At 42.9% G+C, this 20,327-nt stretch overlaps 2 long non-coding RNA genes across 2 annotated transcripts in view; one reads left to right on the top strand and one right to left on the bottom strand.

The window, feature by feature from the left end:
• Positions 1 to 10,929, top strand: part of LOC123362787 — a 38,767-nt gene extending 27,838 nt beyond the window's left edge. Inside the window, exon 4 of the long non-coding RNA XR_006576573.1 lies at positions 10,198 to 10,929. This is a non-coding gene — a long non-coding RNA (uncharacterized LOC123362787). The remainder of the gene's footprint in view (positions 1 to 10,197) is intronic.
• Positions 10,930 to 13,918: 2,989 nt separating this feature from the next.
• LOC123362786 overlaps positions 13,919 to 20,327 on the bottom strand; it is a 31,975-nt gene continuing 25,566 nt past the window's right edge. The window contains exons 2-3 of the long non-coding RNA XR_006576572.1: positions 20,107 to 20,288; positions 13,919 to 14,206 (exon numbers count right to left, since the gene is read on the bottom strand). This is a non-coding gene — a long non-coding RNA (uncharacterized LOC123362786). The remainder of the gene's footprint in view (positions 14,207 to 20,106; positions 20,289 to 20,327) is intronic.

Raw genomic sequence — 20,327 nt, 5'->3', positions numbered from 1 at the left:
TGAGAAAAATCCCCATTCCATGACAACTGGGAGACTTCTAATAGTTGTGATTTATCCCAATTTATTTTGTAAGCAGATATTGCTCCAAAGGTCTGGAATAGTGCTTTCTGGTTTGGATATATACAAAAGGGTGTCCCCTTCCTTTATACTCAATGGAACCAAGTTGTATGCCTCAGATATCTGGCTGAGTCTATATAGATATTTCCAGGGGCTCAAGAGCCAAATCAAAAGTAATGGAGACAGTAGGCGCTCTTGCTTACACTATCAAAAGCTTTTTCTGTAACTAAAGCTAATATGACTTGTGGCTTGGGGACATCATATTTCAGTGCTATAATAATAACTTGTTGAAGGTTATCAGGGCCACAACAGCTTCAGACACACCAGGCTTGATTTGTGTTTATGACAGAGCCCAAAACTTCCAGTCTCATCACCAGAACTTTTGCCAATATTTTGACATTGCTATTAATAAGTGAAATTGGCCTGTAATTGGAACATAGTCTGGCATCTGTCACTGGTTGATGAATAACTAATCTTAGAGCTTCCCTCAGTGTAGGGGAAAGGGTTCTCTTTAGGAGTAACTCAGCCCAGGTCTACACTACAAACTCAGTATAACTACATTGCTCAGGGATGTGGAAAATCCATACCCCTGAGTGATGCAGTTAAACTGACAAAGTGTTGACAGGAGGGCTTCCTGAACCTTGATCATCACACAAAATGACCACTTGCTTTGAAATTAGCATTTTCTGTTAAAGTCCTTAACTCCTTCATTAGCATTTCACTAGATTTCTTTGATGGGTAATTTACTTAGAGGGTATACACAAATGTAAATGTTCACAGCTATATATAATGGGAATAGATCAGCAAGAACCAAATAATGACCCATGAGTATAGGTGAAAGCAATTGCTAATGTATAAATGTGTATTCAGATGTTTAAACTTCATGAAAACTAACACAAGTGAATTGGCCTTGGTCCTGGCCCTGATCTGACCTGGTTTGCAAGCATCACAGAAGTGGCTATAGAATTCAGTAGGGAAGCCATCTGTCCTGGGGGCTTTTCCCTACTTTAATATTCTTAATTGCCTCATTTAACTCACCCTTGGTATAGGCACATCAAGTTTTCTACACTGGGTTGCAGTAATTTGTGGTACTACAATATTTTTGAAAATTTGTGGGTTTTGGAACAGATGCACTTCCTCACCAACCCTGGAAATTTCTTAAAATATTTGAGCCTTACTCTTCGGAGGGCTGATCTCTGTTCAACTACACCTTTTGCAAAATCTTGAAAAATCATTCTTATTTTGTGGCATCCACCAAAAACAGTTTTTTCTATGAGCTAGCTGTTATTTTTTTATGCTAAATCCTGAGAAATTTGGCATGTGAGGCTGATTTAGGAGCCAGGAATTTCAAATCATCAGGCAGGCTACACACTTCTGGAAGGAGCTGGGAAACAAGTTTCTAGGGAATTGGTTTTTCTCTGCTCCTACTGTATTCCTATAATTCTCAGATTGTTACAGCAAAACCTTGCATTGAGGCCTGCCACTTTAGATTTAAGAGAAGATAAGTCTGTACCTGAGCAGAGAGCCCTTATACCTGATCTTCCATTGATATTTTTCTTTCTGCTTAATTCACCTGTCCTGTTGGTGCTTGCAGAGTGGAGCTAATTGAGATAAGTCAGTTATACTGTGACCTTGATATCTACTGTGTCTGCAACAACTTTCTCCAGCAGTTATAAACACATACGGTTGTCCTCACAGCAGCCATCTTCTTTAGGGACCAGCGAGTCTCTATTCTCCTTGTTTTTTGGCTACTTCTAGAGCTCCCAGTAGACAAACCTTTTCCTGCTGATATTTGAGATTTTTGGGTGCCTGTTCCTTTATTGGGAGGGGGTCAGTCAGGAGCCATGGATGTCAGATTGAAATGGATATTGGCATCTGGCTCTGAAGCTAAAGGAATCTGCTCTGCTGTGCTCCACAGCACCTCCTGGAGACCCATAAAACTGTGAATATAAAAACACATTCGTCCTACTGTAACTGCATGGACTTCAGTAGAATTACAAGAGGGATGAATTTGACTTTTCATCTATAAGTAGTGGGGAAATGGGTCTTCGGCGCTGAATAAAACAAATTAATATTAAAGACGTGATGAGTGGGGAGGGACATGTGGGGTCATGCCATCCCTCCCCCCCCCCACTGAGTTGCTTCTTGGCTTGTACTGATCATGCTCACATGGATTGAGCATGCTCAGTAACATCTGCTGAAGCTGCTGTCCTCACTCTGCCCTGCCCACTCCCCATCTGCAGATACGGGTCATCTCTGGTTTTATTAATGCCTTTTATATAGAATTCTTATTTGCTCAGTTCAATTCATTTATTACATGAATTGATCCTATGATGAAAGTGATTAAAATACAAATTTGATATTTGCTCCAGACCACTTCTATTTTGTCTCTGGGTGGTACCTAGCACATATGTGTGCTCAGAGACTGACTAAATGAGAACAGGCATACACAAATGCCAGCTGTTAGAACTGGAGCATAAAGTTCCAATTATTCTGACATGTGGAGAAAGATATGCACAGCATTTTGTCCTCCCCCTCCCATGAATTACACAAACTGGTTTTAGAATAAACAAAAAATAAGTTTATTAACTACAAAAGGTAGATTTTAAATTATTATAAGGGATAGCAAGCAGATTACTGAGCAAATAAACACGCAAACTAAGCTCAATACACTGAAGAAACTGGCTACAAGTAGTAATTTCTCATCCTAAATGTTGCTTTAAGCAGGTTGCAGAATTTTTGTGGACATTCAGCTCTTGCTTGCAGCTTAAAAATCCAGGTATATCTTTCATGGACTAGAAACCATTCCCAGCTACTCTTTCCCCCTCTCCCTACCAATGCTTTTGTCTTTGTTTCTTAGATGTCTCCAGCAGTCATCCTGGGTGGGGATTCAGTGAAGAACAAACCCTGATTAACTCACTTCCCAGCCTTAAATAGGATTTACATATGGCAGGAATTATTTGTTTCCTAGTTTGATTCCCCACCCCCTACTCATGGAAAAGTACTAGCAGTTCAGGATAGTGTCCAGTACCAGGTGACATGATCACATGACCCTGCAGAATCAAAGCAGCATCTCAGGAAGGTCAGAAATTAGCGTCTTCAAAGACCTATTGTTATCCCTAATGGTTTATTTACTAACCAGCCAGACTGGTTGCATTTTGTCTGGTGGGCATTCCCCAGGTGCAAACACTTTTGTAATTGTTATATAGTCAATATTCTTAACTTCAGATACAGCAATGATACATGCATACAAATAGGATAATCATAGTCAGTACATCATAACCTTTCCCATGATACCTCATGTGATTCATCTTGCATAAAACATATCTTAGTTATGCCATATTAATACCATAATAATATCTCTATGAAAAATGTGGGGCATAGCATCACACCATAATTTTGCATAAGTGTGAAAACTTACATTGATATAAATAGGAAAAAATGCTTTAAAAGAAACATTGATATCAGTCAAAATTATATTTAAAAAAATCAAATTTTGCTAAGCCTGAAGATCAGGAAAATGCCAGACTTGCATATTTTGTAAAAGGATAAAATTAATACATAATTAAGAAAACAATTGAGAAATAGGCTTCACCATATAACTGCTAAGTGCAGCCTCTGAATGTATTCCAGTTCTTCTCTGAAAAGGGCTGGCGTGTATGGGCTGAATCCTACATACTTTTACTTGCATGCCTTCAGTGGGGTCACCTACATAAGGCTATCCAGGATCTGGACCTATGAGTATGGACCTACATGACTCTACATTCTCTACTTCTACAGGACTCTGAAAATATCAAATGGCTATCACTACTGGCTATAACATCTTTTTTTGAGGTGATGAATCATTCTCAATCACTCACAGGGGAAGGTGATTACTACTGAACTGTCTTAAAGGCACAGTTGGCACAGTTTTGGCTGGCATCCTACAATAATGCATGCTAGCTGCCCTACTGTTTTACTCTTGGATCTATCTTGGATTGTGGCATGCTGGTGGAGGACACCTCAGGCTGTATCTGTGCCTCCTCTTTTCAGTCCTGGGTTGCAAAAATATGGACTAGCTTAGCATGAAAGTTGTGGCGGCACTGAAAAAGCAGGTGATATAAGAAAAGTTCAAAACATTCTGGTGCATGCATGAAATGCCAAATTTATTCACTGAAGTGAATGGTGTTACAACCAGGATGGATATGGCCTAAAGACACAGTGGGCTGCAAACACAGATGGCATGCATCATGTTGTGGGGCAGCCATTTCATTCTAACACAGTAAACAAATGTTATGATTCTGTACTTTTTTTTTACTGCTACAAACACCTTGTAAATTCATATTTAAATGCAGCTTTGGTATTCCAAAGTTCACAGGCCTGATTCTCCCTGTCTTGTACCTTGTGGAATCCTTTACATCTGTGTGAAATGAGTGTAAAAGCTACCATTCTGAGGTGGTAGCATTTCACACCACCTCTCACAGGCATAAATGACTATGGTAAAGCCTTGTCTACACTTGTGATGTCCTGTCCCTTTAAATGTTTGAGCACTTCCCTCCTCCCCAATGCGAAGCCTCACTTTCATGTTGGCTTTAGATTTGCTGCCAGAATGATAATCTCCACAGCAGACAGCTGTGTTTCTATCTGCTTCTCTGCTGGGTCTAAATATAACATATTGTCAATGCTGACCTTCTATCCCATGAGTGCACAGTGCTCCCATTGCCTGACTAAGATGACATTTTTTTTAAAAGGGAAAAAATTCACCTAGAAAGAGAGGATCTCCGGCTCCTGCCAGCCGGGGTCCCAGCAGCGGGCTGAGCAGGGCTGGCGGCCGGGACCCCAGCTAGCAGAAGCTGGCGGACAGAACCCCAGACCGGCAACGGGCTGAGCAGCTCAGCCTGCTGCTGGTCTGGGGTCCCGGCCACTGGCCCCACTGAGCCTGCTGCCGGTCTGGGGTTCTGTCCACCAGCTCCTGCCGGTCTGGGGTCCCGGCTGCCGGCCCCGCTCAGCCCGCTGCTGGCTGAGTGACCGGAACCCCAGGCCGGCAGCAGGCTCAGGGGCAGTCAGGATCCGCAGATTCCCATTAAAAAAAATTGGCTCGTGTGCCACCTTTGGCATGCGTGCTGTAGGTTGAGGACCCCTGTTCTAGTGTATACTATGTGTACTGTACTTTATGGTAATTTTCACTATACGCGATTTTCCTCTTATGTGCTGACCTTAGAACCTAACACCCACGTACGATGTGACTCCACTGTATTCATTTTCGAGAGTTTATAGTAAGTGATACTCCGGGGGGCAGGAAGGGGGGGAGAACGCGAGGTGGAAGTTTTGCCTAGGGTGCAAAATAGCCTTGCACCGGGCCTGTCCTGACCCATCAATGACAGCAGAACAATATCAGTTCCATCGGGGAAGTGGTGAGTCAGTAACACAATTTGGTACTGCTCTAAGGAAGTTGACAGGATAATGCCAGTATGGAAAAAGCATAAAAGGATGCACAGTGACTAGATCTGGAAAAGTTACTGACTCTATCAGCACTTACATTCAAGAAGGCTGTTGAAGTAGCAGTGTCATGGAGACTGCAGAAAAGGATTTCTCTATATTTTTTAATATCAGCCAAGAATTTCACCACCTGGATCAGTGAGACAGTGAACAATGGAAATGTAAGGAATTTCCATTTGTCCATTGCTCACAAACTGCACATTAAGAAGGACTGCTAGGTACACCAGGTTATTTGCAGGAAGTGCCAGAAGAAAGGGCATGTCATGGTAACCTGTCACACAGGTCAACAATCAGCAACACAGAGTAACCATCAATCGAAGAAGATACCTATGAAGACTGAACCTAACAAAAGGACAGAAGTCAGGAATACATAATGTGGAAACAGACTAACTCTAGTGATACTGACCAAGACCTAGCACTGCCCATGGTATCAGAACACTTTGAAAATTTTCAAGAAATCCTGGACAGACCCTCCAAAGTTTTTGAAAAAAGAACTTGGACACTGGAGCAGTGAATTTCACTGTTAAGTCTGACAGCAAACCAAAATATTGCAAGCCAAGAGTTGTGCCTTATGCTCTGATGCTTATGGTGGAAGCTGATTTGGACCATTTAGTGAACATTGGAGTCTTATCGTTGGTTTCACACAGTGAGTGGGCTACCCCCATCATATTGGTGATCAAAAAGGATGGCTCCTGTCCAAATGTATGGAGATGACAAGGTGACACTGAATCCAGTTTTACTTGCAGACCAGTATCCACTACTTTGTATTGAAGATTGTTTGTTTGTTTGTTAGTTAGCTACTCTTACTGGAAGACAGTGTTTCAATAAATTGTAGTTGCTCGGTACATACCTACAAATGGAGACTGAGCTGGCATCTCACAAAACATGCAAAAAGGCTCCTTTTGTTAAAACAGGTTGCCTTTTGGTGTCATATCAGCATCTGCCCTGTTCCAGAAAGGTATGGATGAGATTCTGAAAGGACTGAACTCCAGTCAGTCTGATTTGGCTGACATCTTTCTTACAGATAAGGATCAAGAGAATCTTCCTCAAAATTTGGATGTTGTCTTGCAGTGTTTGGAAGACAATGGACTGAAAGTACATCAAGACAAATAAGAGTTTTTCAGACCTTCAGCTGAATACCTTTGGCATGTAATTGAAGCCACGGGCTTAAGGAAATCACCAGAGGAAAGAGAAGGCAGTTCTTCCAGAGCCCCTGCCAGAGACTGTCATAGTTACTTTCATTCTTAGGACTGCTTAATTTCTGCCAAATCTGGCAACAGAATTAGGCACTCTTTAAATGACTTGTTACAAGAAAAGGGGAAAAAATGGAAATGGACTAAAGAGTACATCAGAGATTACATCAAAGTACCAATGCACTTGTGATGCTTCATGTTATGGAATGGGTGCCGTTCTCTCCCATAATCTTCCTAATGGCATGGAGAAACTAATTGTCTTTGCATCATGAACACTCCTAAGAAAAACTATACACAAATAGAATGAGAAGTTCTCAGCATTATTATTGGAATGCAGAAGTTCCATACTTATCTGTATGATAGGTATTTTATCTTGCTGACTGATCATTGCTCATTCCTTTCAATTTTTGGACCAAAACATGGAATTCTGTCATTAGTTGCAGCTCGTATGCAAAGATGGATATTGCTACTTTTCAGTTCATTCCTATACTAGTCAATTTTGTAAATGGACTCAGCATAGCTTGCCTACCATGCCCAAGCTCCCATCAACCCAAAGCATCTTTAGACTAAGTGGTTTTATCTCATTTGATGGATAGGTTACTCATCACTTGCATAAACATAAACAAAGAGACTGCTAAGGATGATGTGCTTTCTCTTGTGAAAGGAATAGTATTACAAAGTACAGTGTTGGATCATAAGAATCCCCAATTTACACAATTTGTGTCAAATCAATGTTAATTCTGTGAATCACCATTGCATCTTATGGGGAATGCTAGTGATCACTTCGAAATTACTTCAATCTCAGGTTTTAGAAGATCTTAAAGGTAATTTTGGCATTATACGGATGAAGGTCATAGCCCTGAGTCATGTCTAGTGACCAGGGATCAACAGACATTGAGAGGAAGGTGAAGTGCTGTACCATGTGTCAGCAAATTCAACATGATCCTGGCCCAATTAGTCTACACCCTTGGTCATGACCTCAGACTCATTGGAGACACACTCATGTGGACTTTGCCAGACATTTTAGAAGGTTGTTTTTCTTCTTAGTCTCACTCAATGCCCATTCAAAATAGCCAGAAGTTTCCAGAATGATGACTTCGTCTACAGCTACCAAGACCATTGGACCTCTTTGTACCTTGTAAACCAAATTGGTTAAACCCAGGGGTGAGCTGGAGCCAGTTCGCACGGGTTCGCACGAACCCGTTGTTAAATTTAGAAGCAGTTTTAGAACCGCTTGTTAACTAGCTTCCCTGCGAGGGAAGCTTTGATGGGCTCTGCCTGGGAAGCCTGTAATTCCTCCTCCCGGCCGCCGGGGGGCGCTGCGCTGTGCTGCGAGAGCCATGTGAGCTGCCTCCTGGCCCTGTTGCTGCTCCTGCTCTTTGGACCTCTGGCCCTGGGGCTCCGGCTGCTGCTGCCCCGTGAGTCCCCGGCTGCCTCCTGCTGCTCCCAGCCCCCCCCCCCCCGTGTGAGTGTCTGCGCCCCTCCCCCGCCTTCCCAGCCCCCAGCCACCCCCTGCTACAGCCACCCCCCTGCCCCACCCCCTGCCCCCAGCCAGCCCCAGCCACCCCCTGCCTGCAGCCGCCCCCTGCCCACAGCCGCCCACAGCCAGCCCCTGCCCACAGCCACCCGCAGCCGCCCCCTGCCCCCAGCCAGCCCCTGCCCCCAGCCAGCCCCAGCCAGCCCCTGCCCCCAGCCAGCCCCTGCCCCCAGCCAGCCCCTGCCCCACCCCCTGCCCACAGCCACCCACAGCCGCCCCCTGCCCCCAGCCAGCCCCTGCCCGCAGCCGCCCACAGCCACCCCCTGCCCACAGCCACCCGCAGCCCGCCCGTCTGCATCACCTGCCCACAGCCAGCCCGTGTCACTCCCTGCCTCCAGCTAGCCCTGCCCCACGCCCCTATCTGCAGCCAGCCCCACATCCACTGGTGCCCTGCAGTTCCCAGGGCAGTAACCCTGCACACCTGCTTTAATGAGGGGGGGGCAGGGAGCAGCTGGGACCCACACATGTGCACACCCTAGAGTGACCAGACAGCAAGTGTGAAAAATCGGGACGGGGGTGAGGGGTAATAGGAGCCTATATAAGAAAAAGACCCAAAAATTGAGACTGTCCCTGATCACCACCCACACATGTGAAACGGAGCTCATTTCTAGTTCAGCCCCATCTTTTTAAAAAAAGAACTTTAGGTAGGGTTAAAATACATCTGTATTTTCCTGGACATGTCAGGCTTTTCGGTTCTTAATCACCTCCTGGGAAAATATGGACGTATGGTAACCCTATTGGTACAAAAAATACATGCTGTCGCACATCCCTTAAATCAGAACTTTTTATAGGGAACCCGTTGTTAAGATTTTGGCAGCTCATCACTGGTTAAACCATTACGGTTGGTGAGTGACAATGGACCTCAATACTGTTTTTGAAGAATTCCAGAGTTCCTAGTTTCAAATGGAATTCAACACACATGCTCTGCTCCATGCCATCCTGCTAGAAAATGACTAGTGGAACCAGGGGTGAAAGTAACTTAAAGGACTTATCGATACTCCAGAGTCCTTAAGAAGGGGTGGGCCTCAACCAGAAGAGGTGGGGCCTTTAAATCCCTGGGCACTTTAAATCCAGGATTTAAATGGGACTGGGGCTGTGGGACCTTTAAATCACCCCCGGGACCTTTAAATCACCATCGGAGAGGGCCCCAGCCTCTGGCAGAGCTTTAAAGGGCCTGGGGCTTGGCTTCAGTAGCGGCAGCCGGGAGCCCCTGGCACTTTAAATTACCGCCAGAGCCGCACAGCTGCTACCCCAGGGCTCCAGCAGCGGGGCTCAGGTGGCAATTTTAAAGGGCCCTGGAGGGTAGCAGCAGTGGGAGCCCTGAGCCCTTTAAATCGCCACCCAAGCCATGCTGCCAGAGCCCCGGGGTAGCAGCAGCAGCTGGGGGCTTAGGCAGTGATTTAAAGAGCCCAGGACTCTGGCTGCCGCTACCATCCCAGGCTCTTTAAATCGTTCCTGCAGCCCTGCTGCCAGAGCCCTGGGGTAGCAGCAGCGGTGCTCCGGAAGCTATTTTAAGGGCTGGGACGGTAGTGGCAGACGAGCCCCTGGCCCTTTAAATCACCACCTGAGCCCCACCACTGCTATCCCAGGACTCTGGGGACGATTTAAAAGGCCCGGAGCAGTAGCTGTGGCAGGTGCCCTGGGCCCTTTAAATGGCTGCCCAAGCCCCTCCACCTCTTCCCCAGGGCTCCGGCAGCAGGGCTCTGGCGGCAGTTTAAAGGGCCTGGGGCTCCAGCCACTGCTGGGAGCCCCAAGCCCTTTAAATTGCTGCCAGGGGAAGCCGATCCGCCTCAGTACAGCACACTGACTCTTACCAGCTTATTTTCACCTCTGAGTGGAGCACTTAGTTCTTAAGACATGCAAAAGTATTTGTACAAACAAGTCTATTTTGAGTCATCAGCAGGAATTGGATAATTTCTTTTTTGTCTATAGGAACACACCACATGTTACTACCCAGAAGTTACCTGCACCTCTTTTCTTGACGTGATCTTTGCATACCTGTTTGGGACAACCTATGTGGTGGTGTTGCTTCATGTCTAGCCAAATCCCAAGCTAAGCAAATTGATTGTGAGACCTCCTCCTCCTCCTCCTCTTCAAGAAGAAGACTTAGTGTGGACTAGCAACTATAGTCATGGAGTGAAATTAGTACCTGGAGAACTTGTAAAATGCATGGGACCTGTGGGGTGGCTTTGGTGGTAAAATCATCCAATGGTATTTTATGGAAAAAACATATGGACTAGTTGCAGCCTCGAAGTACTGAAGTCAGGGCATATTTCAGTAGGACTTTGTGTTCCTCTGATTGAACCTCCATCCATTACAACTCCTAATTTTAATGACCTTGATACCAGATCCAGTTGATTCCTTACTCCAAACTGTTCCTGTTGTCCAGTACACTGCTACACCACCATCACTAGAGGGAGGGAAAATCAGTTGTGCACCTGAAATTATAAATTGTTTAGTTCACTGAGTTGCTGTTCCAGGGTAGAAAAATCCCTTGCAACTTCAGAATCTGCAGGAGTCCACCCACAACTTTGTTAGCTAACATGAAACACTATATAACCTATGTAAATGATTGCGTGTGTGCAGTTGGAAAGTTTTTATAAAGTAAAATGAGGAATGTGAAGTCCTATCCCTTTAAGCGTTTGAACATTCCCCATTGCAAAGCCTCACTTTTGTGTTGGTTTCAGTTTTTCTGCCAGAACAATAAAGTCTCCAGAGCAACCAGCTATATTTCTATCTTCTCCCTTTGTGTCTGTGTCCAATACTAATAAACTTTGTACACATAACTCTCTGCCCCTACAGACCCATCTGTGGTAGCAATGGTGGAAGCTATCATGGAGACAGGATGCAGACACTCTTTTACTGTAGTCCTCTAACCTTACACTGAGCAGACTAAGGTGCAAAGCAATTGAGAATAAGTTCCCAGGTGTGTCTGCTGTAATAATGCCATGTACCTCATAAAACTAGATGACTTCATTTTCCCCTCTCCCACATTCTATGAGCCTGCTCCTAAAAAATTTCTTGCCTCAGGGGTACTCATCTGAATGATTGTTGAAAGTTGGGCCCCATATTTGCAGGGGAAATGTCTATCAGCTCTTTCTGTCCCTCCCTGCCTGAGTTAGTGTGAGCGAGTTAGTGTGTTGGGATGATATGGCTTCCCCCAACAAGATTCATGGAAATATAGCCTTTCCTAATTGTTTCTATCTACTCACCTTTCCCTTTTTACTTTGTTTAAAATCACTCCCTGCGATTAAGCTACAGCTTTATGGAACCCTATATTAGGCTCTCTAATGCAATTTTTTTTAGTAGACAATAGAAAATAATTAGGGAGATGCAGTTTGCACCACTTCTTCATTAACGGAGTCTCTCAGTCCCTCCCACTCACATACTTGACCTTGGTTATCCTTCAACTCAAGGGCTCATGTAATTGCCCATTGATAGCCTCTTTTTTGGCACCCCTTTCAGTTCAGTTCTTGTAGCTTTCACACAGCTGACCAACAATTGATAACTCATTAGTGTTTCTCAAATTGGCATGCTACAGTTGATTCTCCCAGAAGGAGATCTATTAAGATGCTTCATCAGTGGATTCAAGAAACTTAACATCTAGTGTCATGGAGGTCTAAAGGTCCTTCAGTGCTGGAAAAGCTAAAAGGTGGAGGGAGGATAAATGATCCAAGGAAGCCATATTCCAGGGATGTCTAGAGAACAGTTTGTGTAAGAGATTCTGAATACTTCAGTTACCACTGAAATAGGAATTGAGGGGTTTAGGTCATTATTTTTTCCCCTGCAGATTTGTCTTGCTGACTCCACTTGAATCTTATAGAGTTACAGCTTCCTATGTTGGGACTGGCTAAATACCATGCACCAATCAGATTAGAAACCAGTAGGCAGTGTGGGCTGGGCTCTGCTGTGTTAAGGTTCACTTCGTTTGTGACACCAGTGTGAAGGCTGTAACTCTCACTGCATTGGAAGGAAAAGTTATTTTAAATTCCTTAAATATGTCTTAGCTGTCCCCAAACTGTGACACTTCCCTAAGAGATTCAAAGCCCGTGTGGCTTCTTCAAACCTTCCTCTTAAGGAAGAGCTACACTCACCCCTCAGGGAACAAACAATATCACATGACTTGTGATTAGTCCCACAGCTCACATTTTTAAAAGACCATTGAGTAATTGCAGTGAACTATTCTGATCGCACTGAAAAGTGTGTGTGTGTGTGTGTATGCACACATGCACATGTGCTGTGGGGCAGGGGTGTAAATAAAAGGAAATACCAATCTGCTCATTGACATCCTGGGCCCATTCCTGATACTTTTACCGATGCTGAAAAGTAACTTCTTGTTCAAAGCAATGGAGTCACATGCAAAATCAGGTGTTATTCAACATGCATTAAGGTGTTGGAATTTGGCTTTCTATGATATGAAAGAGGCTAAATTAGCTGTAAAAACTAATTAACTAGAACCAAGGAAAATGTGTTCTTTACTAGTTTTTCTTTAAGTATATTTGAATATTAAACAGTTGAGCTGGAGCAAAAAGAGGAGGAAATGCATGTTAGGGATATGTTTTTGGGGGGTTAAGTAAACTCTTTCAAAAATCTGTGTGAATCCTGGAAAAGAATGGTTTCCGTTTTCCCTTTTGAGACCAAGGGATTGCTCAAGCAATCCCATCAACATCCATTCTCTTTTTTTCCCAGGCATTCTGGATGTTTTCTGAGCTGTGAATCCTGCTAGAAATGTTACTGTTCATTTTACTTTCATATTGGGCTCACACAGGGAGGAGCAGTAGATGACAAATTGCTGATTCCTCTATCACTTCATGCTCTTTTCAGCTCTTGAAAGTAACTTTCAAGCTTGAGGGCAGCTATTGGACAAAAAAAGCTGCTGAGAATCATGACTCTCTGGGTCTCCTATATTCATTCATTTTGAAAACTAAATATATTGGCACCCTATTAATACATGCATAATGGTCAGGTTTTATGCAAGTGCAATTCAATGTTTTATATATTGGTGGCCTTCAAGGGGATGTTTCAGACAGCATTGTCTCTTTGTAGTCAACAGTGGCAGAGCAATGACATTTTTTGTATTCTGACTGGTCTCTTTGTTAATCCTTTTCAGTTGACACTACATTCTTCTAAACAGGTTCATAGGGCAGCTCCTTGATTATACTATGAACTCACCAGTAAAATCAGACTGCTTAAGCAGACCTGCTTGGCCTTTCACCTTAATGTGTAATTGACATAGTTAAAAGTTGCCCCCCCACTTCCTATGAGAGCCTACTTTGTTCCTGATTTATAAACATTACAGAAAAAACATTAAAAACAATAAAAGAACCTACACGAATGCTAATAAACTTACCAGAGATCACCTGAACTGTCTCCAACCTGGGCTCTGGCAAATGAATCCTTTAACCCCATCCTGCAAAGGCATCTCTTTTGTGGCCACAAGGTCATAACAGCCTTAGCTCAGAATTAGCATCCTCATGAAAAGTCTTGTCCATCCTTTATACAGTTCAGGGGTCTTTAATCTGAAGTTTCTAGAAGCAGGTAATCCGTAGACAATCAGTTTCTCTTCCCACAGTGTAATTTCAAAAGGATGGATTGGAAGGGGGCATTTGCATTCATCTCTTCCCCCTCACCCAAATATTTCCTAGGAAATCCACTTGACACATTTTGTCCAAAAAAGTCCTTTGAAGTTCCTAATACCTCCCAAATATTGCCTTAATTCTGTCTTCCTTCTAACAAATTTCCATGCAATTGTACACAGTGTGTAAACACTTGCATTTGTAATACAATGAATTTCAAAGATACTAAACTTAATTCAGTAAGGTTTGTCCAGGGTTTTATATCCATCACGATCGGTACTACAGATTTGCAGGTAACTGGAGTTTGCCATATTGTTCAAAATATCTCCAATAAACAGCTGCTTTCCACTGGTATGAGTTGGCCCCTATGAAACAAAAATAGGCAATTTTGTAGCACTTGATATTTGTACAATGCTTCAAACACCAAATACTTCAAGTGTATTTTCAGAATTAAAATACTTCTGGCAGCAGACATATTCTGTATCTGCATAATACCCTGGAGCCCAGTGCTCAAATTTATGGGGAGAGTGCCAGAATGAGAACACTGCCATACTAGGCAATGGGAAGCCGAGATATATGTAGTGAGGGCTAGGTGTGGTAGCACAGGGAACAGTTCTGATGGGGTGTATGGGAGGCGTGCAGTGGATGGTTTTGGCAGCACAGTGTCCTTGTACAGCAAGGAAATGGGGAGTTCACTAGGGGGCTTTGTGGAGAGAAGTGTATGATAGACATGGTTGGGAATTCTCCTTGTGCATGTGTGCAGTGCTAGGCTGTTATCAATTTCACTGGCTCATCTGCCCTGGCAGCTCTTCCAGGTGACCATTGTGCACTGTGAGTTACAAAAACCTGGGACAAAACACTTTTTGGCTTTACTCTTTTGGTGACACCAGGACAGTGTTAGAAAACAAAGACTCTTCTAGAATATATGGCCACTTTTTAAAGTATGTCTCCTTCCCTCTTCCACTGTGTGCACGCATACGCACATATTCTCTCCCTGTCTCCTGTGATTCCCCTAGAGCCCTTACTTCTGTCTTTTTAGCTGGCCGGCCCTCAATAAGTTTTGGCTGCCTCTTTCCCTCTTTTTGCCATTGGAGGATGTGGTGCCCAGTGCTAACTCTCCATGAGGATTGTGATTGGGCCCTAAGCATGGGCTCAATAAAGACTAAGTCCTTCTTTCCTTCAAAAGCCTCTCTAGTTCCTCAGGTGGCTCCCTGTTCTTGAGTTGCCTAGAACCCAGCATCTGGGGGGAGGGACCCCTAAACACAGAGATAAGATCACGCAAATGGTATGGCCATTCTGTTGGAGTAGCAAAAGTGCTGATAGGGCAATCTGAGACCCACTGGAGCCTAAATTAAATTCTATATAGCTTTCAAAATGTCCTAGTTAATTATTCCTTTTTAAAGAGAAACTTAAAATAAACATGACAAGATCATCACAGCATGATCACTGAGAAAACTTATACAATTTGAGTTCTAAGGAAATTAACTCCAGGGAAAATATCCAGCCGTAAGCACCAGCTGTGTCAATGAAATCACTGACAACAAAACCAATCTCTGACAAATAAGAAGAGCTAACAGTTGGAATTTCTTTGTACTTATGTGGGGTGTAGTTTTGTTTGCACATCAGAAACTATTTAGGCTTTGTTCACTTTGAACCTGAAATGAGCAGTCTTTTAAGTTGTGAGGTTTGGCAACACAGTCTGAGTACAAATCAACCTTGCTTTCAAGCTCTTTTTGTGATGCACTACTTAAGTCAGGGTGCTACTGTGACACTATCCTGGACAAAGCCTATTGAACTAAGTTTATGCATTTTGGGAGTTCATTGTTTAAAAAAATACAAATGTGGATGTATTATTATGGGATTGTATGTAATTCTATGGGGGGGGGAGCAGGAATTAAAAAGGGGTGGGATGGTTAGGCACATTCACTCAGGTTATAACCCCTCCATAGTGCTGCCACCACCCGGAGAGAGGCTCGCATATACTTGTTCAAACTGGATTCTCCCGGGACCAAGAGACAAACAATTTTTGGTTAAATAGCCTGAGTTAAAACTGACTCATAGGCTTCCTTCTGGTCCAAGTGGGGCCCCCCTAATCTCTAGGGAAGGGTTGGTAGGATTTTGGAATACTGAGCCCCCATAAAACTGGGGATGCACATTCTGAGCTGAAGTTGTGATGGACTTGTGACCACAGAAAAAAAAACTTGTTTGGGGCTTGAAGGATTAATCACCAACCACTGCCACTGTTGGAGTCAGGATGTGATCTCTGGTGAGATTATTAGCACAAGAGTAAGTTTTTTTTGGTTATAATATGTTTTTTCTGTAATGCTTTTACTTTAAAAATGTGCTTGCTTAGGAAGAGCTGTGTGGTACTTTAATTGAGGTAATTACACTGTGTACTATCTCTGAGGAGAGAAGCAAAACAGGTTTGCTTAGGCAAGTTTGTCTTTTGCTGGGGATACACAGTTCCCTGACTATATTGTGATAGCCTGGAAATGCCCTGATCAGGAGGAAGGGAGAGACTCAGATCTCTGCCCAAGAAAGGTGATGGCTGTGGATCCTGGAGCCTAAAGTGGATGCCCTTGCTGGACCACAGATGGGGAATATAGGTGCACTTTGACTTCCACAGTGCAGGATCAGGCCTATATTAAATAGCATTTCATGAACATCAGCTCAAAACATCTGACACTGATGTTGGGAGGATACACTGTCCAACATTTCCATTTCTCCTAAATCCTTAGCTCTAATACATATTAAAATATAATTAATGAAACATATAGCAGACATTACCACAGATGGGCCTCAGTCAAAGCCCTAGATTCAAATGCCACCAAACATTGTAGAAGTTCAGAGGCAAACTTGGCAGCTCAGACCCACCTCTTAAATTTGTGATAGCAACTGAATGCTGCAAATATCATACTTATGCAAAGACTCTCTGGATACTAAAAGTACCCCATGGTCTGCACTAATGAATACTTGCAGCACATAAAACAAGCAAAAATTTCAAATACTGTGTGCACAGAGACCAAATACAAGCCTCTGTCAAAACCAATGGCAAGGGAAAACGTGAGAGGGAAAAAGTAACCCTGTGGAGATGACACCATCAACCATGAAACAACAAAAAGAAGGTACCTTTGATCTCAGGTTGGCCCAAACACCACCAAACTTTGGAAAAAAAATCCAGTTCAGATTCACATGAGCATCCAAACTTTGCTGCTCAGACCCATCTCTGTTTTCAATAGTACTTGGAGCACTATAAAACATTAATTAAAACTAGGAGAAAATAATTTGTCATTTGTGGGCTTGAGGCACTTAAAGGTGGTGAAGGGTTATTGCTGTTTTGCAGATGAAAAAAGGTTACACACAAGATGAGTGGCAGAGATGGAAATCTAATCCAGATCTGAAACCCAGTCTACTGTCCTATCCCCTAGACTACATTGCCTTGTGGTCAAGACTTGCATGTTTTATGCCACTTTAAGTTTTTGGACAATGTAATGATCTGCTAAAACATTAGGCTAGAAAACTGCAGCCTTCTAAGGGTTAAACTTAGTAAAGGTAACTGGTGTGTAGTAACTCTTGCTCTCCTCAACCTGACTAAAGACAGAAATGACAATTTCAGTGTGATGCTTACTGAACAGTTAGCTGTTATTCTTTCCTTATCCTCTCACAGCCTGTGCCTCTGTTGCTGTTTCCCAATGCTCTTTGACTGTCTCTGCATTTAAGTCTTTCATTAATGGCTAACAGTATTAATGTAAGTCTAATGGTGAATATATTTCAGTATGAAGTACACTGTGCCCTGCATTTATTCTTAATCAGGAAGTTCTACCTCCTAAAGAAGTGCGTTGATACATCTATTTTATTTTTATGTTTTCGTGTTTGGCAGCACAAAAGACAGATTGCCATGCACTTACTCCTAGTGGACCACAGTTTTAACTCCTTCAGTGCCTTATGTTAGAGAAGGGTGAACCATCTTGAAGGTTCAATAGGCTTTTTTATTCATCATCCCGCATTTGAATCTGGATGTTTCTTGAGGGTGGAATTTTGGAGAGGTGCCAATTCTGACATTTGAGTTTGGATGGGGACTTGAACTAGGAATATGGAAATATAGACATTACTTCCTGGTTTTCACTTGTCAGTAGAGAGGGAGGCCACCTTGTAAGCTTTCCACTTTTAAGCTTGCCAGCCTGATTTCCAGGTCACAAGAAGCTTCAGATCTGCAGGTGAAGTTTCAAGTTTACATATGAACCATATTTCTGAATCTCTTGTGGCTCACCCATCCTTGGATAGATTTATATCAGCTGAGGATATCTGTTTAACTCCATTGTCAAATTTTTTCACGTGTGTCTTTTAATGGACCTGTGAATGGGCAAGAATCCCAACTGGTGTAAATCTGCATTGTTTTATTGACTACACTGAAGCCACCCCATTTTATATCAGCTGAGGATCTGGACCATTTGTGTGTCCATTAAAAAACCCACATGTCCCCACAACCTTCTGCATACAACAGCTGTGGTATCCACCATGGAACAGGTGCCTACGTAAGTAAAAAGAGTGACTTCAGTAGAATCAGCATGAGACACCAATGGGGGAGTTTTGCCGTTGACTTCAATGGAATCAGGATTGAGTCCTTGGTTAGGAATCTGTTAGCAAAAGTGCAAACTCTCCTTTGTGTGTGCAGTTCGAAGAGTTCTGAATTCTGTCTGTTATAGGCTTTCAGGTGTCTTATTTGGCTTGCAAAATGAAAATAATACTTCCACTTGAAATTAGCAGCCAAGAGCCCAATACGTGTGTGGGTGCAATACTGACCATCCTAGTGCATGTGAGGTTTTGGTAGACAAGTACTTAAAATGTTTGACAGCAATGGAAAAAGCGTGACTCTGATTTTAACTATTTTGTTCTTTTAAAAAAAATTATAAATCTGAGTGTTAGTTGACACAAAATATTTAATTATTTTTGCAGTTGTTCCTCTTGTTTCAAGTCTGCCAGAAGATTCCCAAGCCAAATATTTTATGCAGCGCTTTCTAAATGTGTGAAGTTTTCTTCTTTGTCTCTAGCAGAGCCAAGAATTAAAAAGTAAGGCAATCTGATATAGTAGATTGAGCGTGGGACTGGGAACCAAGATCTCTCAAATTAGAACTCTTTTTGCCCACGTCCATATAGCAAGTCAGTGATGGAATCACGTAACATGGCTCACTTTCTCCTCTGTCAAATGGAGATGATAATGCATGCTTAATCCAACAAGGATCCTGTATGGATTAATTAGCTAGTATTTGTTCATACAGCACTCTTAAAAAATGTAAACTTCTATGTGTGGGGAGAAAGGGATTGGTCGGAACTGAAACCACTTTCGTTAATATGACGTCTGGTGGAAAGATGGTGTGTGTTCTTTACTCATCTGGCCACAATGAAAGAAAGTATGTAATTTTGAGATGCTAACTCCATGTTTCAGTCAGATGCTAGGTTACAAAACTTTAGTATGTTAGTTAAATCACAACTAGTATGGAAGTCAGCTTTGTTATATGCTTTCAAAATATTTTTCTCCCTAGTTTGTTCTAAGCTCAGATAACTATAAAAATGGTAAGAAACAAGCTTTAATTAAAATCAAACACCTCAAATTTTCATTTAGGGGCTAAAAGCAGGCATGAAAAATTATAGCCCCCAAAAGTAATCTGGGACGAGTTGGGTTTTGATAAGCACCTTTAAACAGAGCCTTTAAGGTATTCATTATATCAACCGTGACTCCTGTGACATTTCCCAGAGTACAATCTGGACTGCTGAACAGCTGTCTCCTCGCAATTCTCCAACCTGAGTTGTATTTTACACTGCTTTGCTGTGAGAGCAACCACTCCTGGCCTGCTCTCACACAGCTTCTAGCGTGTAAATTACTCCCATCTGAGTTCTGAGTGCTCTAGCCAGCCACTCCTGAATTATATTGCAGAGTGACACCAGCGAATTCCCAGCCCCAGACTTGTCTCCAGAAATGTGCATCTTGTATTGCCCAGCGCTTTCCTTGTGGACAATACAAGTTCATACAAAATCCATCATTGTATTAACAGAAGGATTTGTGCATATTATTTTCTATCTCAAAAGAAGTTTCCCAAACACACACTGGTTTAGATAAAACAAGTATATTAACTACACTTAAAGTTATTACAAGTAATGAGGCATAAAAGTCAGAATTGGTTACAAAGAAATAAAAGGCAAAAAGGCAAAACGAATACCTAACTTAACAAGTTAAGTAAATTTAAAGCAAAAAGGTTTCTCTCACCGCATGCTTACAGCAGTCTGGCTGGATTCCTTTTAGCCAGGATCCATTCCCCCAGTTCTATGGTGCTTCCTTTGTCTTTCAAGTGTTGTTGATGCCATGAGTAGAGATGAGGGGAGAGAGGTAATCTGAGGAGTTTGCTCCCCTTTCTTATAGCATTTCTCTTCTTTGAGAATCATCTCCAGCTGTGGTTCAGGTGACAGCAAGTTAAGGTGACCAGATAG

Source organism: Mauremys mutica, chromosome 2 (assembly GCF_020497125.1).
Source record: "Mauremys mutica isolate MM-2020 ecotype Southern chromosome 2, ASM2049712v1, whole genome shotgun sequence".
Classification (NCBI taxonomy): domain Eukaryota; kingdom Metazoa; phylum Chordata; order Testudines; family Geoemydidae; genus Mauremys; species Mauremys mutica.
Note: the sequence above shows the minus strand (reverse complement) of the source record. Positions and strands in the feature narration are given on the sequence as shown.